We start from the raw sequence: 5962 nt of genomic DNA on the forward strand, positions 1-5962 counted from the left end.
TTTGGACTTGGAATCATAGAACTTTTTGAAGGCAAGTTTTCACAGTCTTGATAGCTCTCTATTTCAAGAGGGAATGATATTGGCATATCATTCATCAATACTAAAATATTATCCTGCATTTAGGTGCTTTGTTTGTAGATGCATTGCTATTCCTTATTGGGATGGTAGTTTTTCCTCCTTGTTTGTCTTCTGAATGTTTGTTGTTCGTGACTGCAAGGTTATTGAGCACAAACCGTACGATCATAAAGCTGATGTTTATAGCTTTGGGATAGTGTTGTGGGAGCTACTTACAGGTGTCGTAAATTATTTGGTTCTTGTTATTTGACCAATTTGTTCTTCATGCCAATTTGTTTTCAAGAATTTTGTTCGTTCTTTTATTTGGTTCTTGTTATTTGACCAATTTGTTATTCATGCCAATTTATCAGGTGTCGTTTTTTAATAATCATGTAGCTTTTATTTCATCTATTGAACATTTTAAATTTGTACAAGTGTCTTTCTATTGTTCATTTAGCTATGATGTACTATGTACCCCTTTTCTAGGGTCAATCTTGACCAAGGTCGAGGCCAAGTACACCTTTTTTTTTAGTTTAAGATGTAAAGTTAGGAACTTTTTTTTACTTGATCTTAGCTCTAATTGAGGTTGATCATGCTGGCTTGGACTAGGGCTTAAGCTAGACCCCTTTTTGTTATTCTTGATTTAAATATTATGTTTCTTTCTTGTAGTCATCTTTAGTTATTCATTGACTGTACGTATGTGTTATGGATACTTATATTCATGTTGTCTTTGTAGGTTCAACTGGAGTCGACAACTTCATGAGTTTTCTTTCAAAGAACATTTCCAGAGACGAACATTCTCGGTTGGTCGTTTATGCTTCTGCAGAAAATCTTGTTAGATGTATTCTAATGCTATTTAAAATATTTTTTGATTAAGGGCTAGGATTCCGTACATGTGGATTATTGAAACTTGTATTAAGATGTACAAATATTATAAATTGTATTATAGTGTATATATATTAAAGTGTTGGCTATTTTTTTGTACATTGGTGTGAAACTTGTATAAATTCAAATTTGTCATTCTCAGCTACATTATTGTCATTCAAATGGTTCGTGTAATGGTGGAGCTGCATGGAGAACAGGAAAAAACTATAGTATATCACAGTTTAAAACTATCACGATTGCAATATATTTGACTGCAAAAAAATGTCGTCAATAGCAAAACAATGACATTTAATGTTATCGAAAAATTGTCACGATTGCACAATCGTTGACTGGAAAAAAATGTCGTCAATAACTAAACAATGACATTTTTACAAAAAAAAACTATCGCAAATAACATATTCATGACAATTAATACATGTCACAGTAAATGAATTCGTGACATTTAGTTAACTGTCGTTAATAAAGAAATGATGACAGTTATTGAATGTCATAAAATAGATTATGACAGTTATTTGAAGTCGTTGAATGTTGATTATTAACGACATTTATTTCATGTCATAAAATAACCTATTGCGACAGTTTTCGAAAACTGTCGTCGAAGGACTTTCCATGACTCCCGCTTCTATGACTGAAAATAACTGTCGCGAAATTCGTTTACGACAGTAAATAACTGTCGTTGTAGACCACTTTTGTACTAGTGCCAACACACTCTAGAGGGTTCTCAACCACTCTCTTGGGGCGAGATATGGGAGACAGTCTTGGATAGACAACAAGGCTACTCAAAATGTCTTGGTTGAGGCCTTTGGCCAAAATTCGTACACGTTGCTGGCAGTTGTTCATCTACATCGTACGAGTGAGAGATGCATGCAAGAGAGGTTACCTAGCTAAAAGCTCGTCTTCAAGAAATAGAAGAAGAAAGTAACCAGAAGCACTAAGAAAATGCTTGACAGCGAGAGGATCTGATTTCATTGAGGTACGTAATTTTTTACTTTTACGTTCATTAATTTCTTATTGGTGATATATATTTAAACTTAATTTTGTGCTATTGTAGGTTTGAAAACATGAGAAAATTGCATCTGCACCGCTTAGATTATGTTTTTTAGTTTTTTTACTTTTAGTTTAGGTTATTCATGTACTTTCCCGAACTACAAACTTGTACTTTTTTTATATTTGAATTAATTTTAATATAAATTAATTTTACATTACTTGTCTTGTTTTAGAATTTGAATCAATTTTAAAAATTAAATAATAAAAATTTTAAAAAGAATATTAAAAAGGTTTTTCTGACGCACCAGATGCATCTAGAATGGATGCCTCTAACGACGGGCGTCATGCCACGCTATGTCGATGTTGCATCAATCGTCCATTTAAGTTGGCATACCTATTGATGTCGCCGATACTATATTGTCGACGTGTGGATCAGACAGCGACATAACACTACTATCGACGCTTTGATCCGATGTCGACATTAGCTTACTATCGATGTGTTGACCATGTCGACGAATCATGCGTCACCCAAAACCCTATGCCAAAGTCGTCTTGTTTGGACATCGACATTTTCTCTGACGACGTGGCACACATGACGCTCATGTCGATGTTCTTTTCTGCATAGGCGTAAACATTGTCTATGCATTTTTTTTACTTTTGACGACGCATTACTGCATTGGCAGAACCATTACTTCTTGTAGCTAATGTTGAATACAAATGATTTTTTTTCTTTTTTAAAAAAATTAAATAATAACTAATATTTATTTTAAAATATAGGATAATATTATAAACTGAAAATTTAGTTGTAAATAATCAATTTATATTTCTTTAAGTTTATACATAGTTGAAGAAATTAAAAGGTTACAAAGTCTTTTGAGATCTCATTATTAAATATAAATTCACCATGTTTAGAAATTAAATTATTGAAGTAAATAGATAAAAACTTTTTATATTCTACAATGAAATTAAAGAATTTGAAAAGCATAAAATCAATATTAATAAACTGGAAAGTTAATATTGATTTTATTTTTGAATATTAGATAAATAAAAATAAATAATAAATCAATTAAAAATAACATAATTAATAAATCTCTTTTAGAAAATTTATTGAATAATAGTAAGGATAAGGATGTTTTTTTCATATAAATGACTTTTTTTATATAATTTAAATAATAACTAATAACTGTTAGAATAACATTGTTGTAATTTTAAAATTTGGCACGATAATATTGTAAATTTTTTTAGAAAACTCAGTGAATAGAACTCCTTTTTTCTTCATATAAATGAATTTTTTTAAAAAAATAAATAATAACTAATATTTATTTTAAAATATATGACTATATTATAAATATAAAATTTTGTAAGGGGTATAATTGTAAAAAAGGATTCTTCTCCCAAACTCTTAATGTAGTAAGGATAGTTAGAAAGTAGAGAGATAAAATACTTAAATTAAAAGAAGGAAAAATATAAATAGGACAGTCACCTATAAAAACACCAACTTACGGATTATTGATCTCTACCAAACTCTTTCTCAAACTTACGGATTATTGATCTCTCCCACAATAGTTTTAGTGGACCTTTGGTCTTCAAACTCTTTTAAGAACATGAGAGCCATCATGCCCATTCAAGAAGTTGAAAATTTTTTATCGTTAAAAGGGTTAGATCAAATTAAGTAGGAAGTTAAAAATTTTATAATATGTTAAAACCTGCACATTCAAGCAATTGAAAACTTTGATAACTATCTTTAATTAAGTAGGATAATTGCAGATGAAATTGAAGAAATTGAAGAAACAACTCAGAAAACAGATATTTCAACTTATTTTCATCAACTTGTTTGTGAAACCATTAGAACACAAACATTCGCTGAACAGAGACCAATACCATATGTCATGACATAGAACTAAAAAATCTAAATTTTCATTATCAGTTTGAAACTATGCCATCATTCTACTGCCCTTCAGGAGGACGAGCTTTAAGATCAAAATCACAGTCGTCCGAAACTTTTAATTCTTATGGAACCAACAATTATACCCTAAAAATCACCCACTGCAACAAAAAGTTTCTGCAAAACTGAAAATGTACGACTTACTTTAGAACCCAAACCCTACTTGTTAATAATCTTCAATAGTGAACAACAAGTACTGCAAGCGCAAAGCATATATTCAGCTACTAGTTTGAAGGATATGGAAAACATTTATTGATTTTACATTACATTTTCATGGGATGAAATTAAGGAAGCAAAGAGAGAGAAGAAAAAGCAGTTGAATAATTTAAAGAAATTGAAGCAATACCCTAAGTTCGACAAAGCACACATAAAATCAATTAAAGTTTAATATTACATATCGAAAGAGATAGGGGTGGGGACTGCAACGACGACACCGAAAACCCTTCCCTAGCCTCCCCTTCTTTGAAAAGTTTCTCAGAAACAAAGCCCTTCTTTGCAGAAATGTGTTTCGCAGATGTGGTAGGGCTTTTAAAGGCCAACTCTCGATGCCGTTCAAGCGGTGTAGACGCATGTATTAATGCATCGACAATCTTTTGCCAATTCCCGATGCCATTACTATTGTCTATTTCTTAGTTTTAATGCTATCACAGTTAAATTGTCTTTTGATTTACTACAACAAAGATGATATTAAGAATTTTAAAAGCCAAATCAAACTTATTCTAGCTAGTTCTATTATGTATGTGTATGTGACTACCAGGAGAAATCCAACCATTTCATTAACAAAAAGGAACAAATTCAAGTTTTTAATTCAAATTTTTAACAAAGAATGATATAAAGGTCAAATTGACACGAAACAGACATGATATACAAAAAAAAAAAAAAAAAAAAAAAAAACTCAAGATTGAATATGAACGTGGACTCGAAACTCACAACTAGCTAGGGCATAACTATAGCCCTAGAAATAGAGATAATATTTTTGTCCAATCGTTCGCCACAGCCTTAATCAAAGAAGATGGAGGTCGTGACAACCATTTTTCCCTCATGCATAAAGAAAGCCCCAGGATTTGAGGCTTGCATCATATGCAGGCAGAGAGAAAAAATATAAAAGAATGAAAGGAAGCTGGAAAGAAAAGAAGATAAAAAATAGAGGGCACAAAGTAATCTTCTTTATTGTGTATGAACCAATGGTAGATACAAAATATATATAGACATGACTTTCACAAGAAAGGAAATAAAAATACAAAAGGTAAAGGAAAATAGAATCATTACAGATTTGATATTTAAGGAAAAGGGAAGACCAAAATAAATACAAATACAGAAAATAAAGTAGAAGGAGAATCGTTACAGATTTGTTCTAACATCCTCCCTCAAACGAGAGGGTGATGAAATCACACCAAGTTTGGATCGAATATCACAAAAATGTGTCTCAGGTAAAGGTTTAGTGAGGCCATCGGCAAGCTGGTGCAGAGAAGGCACATAGTGAACATCCAGCTCCTTAGCGAGAACTTTATCCCGAACAAAATGAATATCCAATTCAACATGTTTACTTCTAGAGTGAAACACAAGATTAGCAGCCAGAGAAAGGGCACCTACATTATCACACCAGATGATAGGAGCTTTGGATGGACTAAAATCAATTTTAGATAAAAGAGACATGACCCAACTTAACTCATCAGCAGTATGAGCAAGGGACCGGTATTCATATTCAATATTAGAACGAGCAACAAGATGTCGTTTCTTAGAAGCCCAAGAGATAAGAGACGACCCAAGAAATATACAATGTGTAGCAATAGATTTACAATCATCAGGACTGCAAGCCTAATCAGCATTAGTGTAGGCAATAAGAGATAAATTCTCTGATTTTTGTAAGAACGGGCCATAGTATAATGTACCCTTAAGATAAAGAAGAACTTGTTTAACGACTTGCCAATGTACGAAAGTGGGATTTGGAGAAACTGACTTAGCTTGTTAACAATATAGGCGATATCAGGTCGAGTATGGGTTAAATACTAAAGGGAACCTAAAGCACTGTGATAAATAGTAGAATTTTCCATAGAAATTCCATCATATAGAGATAACTGCTTACCAGTA

The sequence above is a fragment of the Cucumis sativus genome, chromosome 3 (genome assembly GCF_000004075.3).
Source record: "Cucumis sativus cultivar 9930 chromosome 3, Cucumber_9930_V3, whole genome shotgun sequence".
NCBI classification, from domain to species: Eukaryota; Viridiplantae; Streptophyta; class Magnoliopsida; order Cucurbitales; family Cucurbitaceae; genus Cucumis; species Cucumis sativus.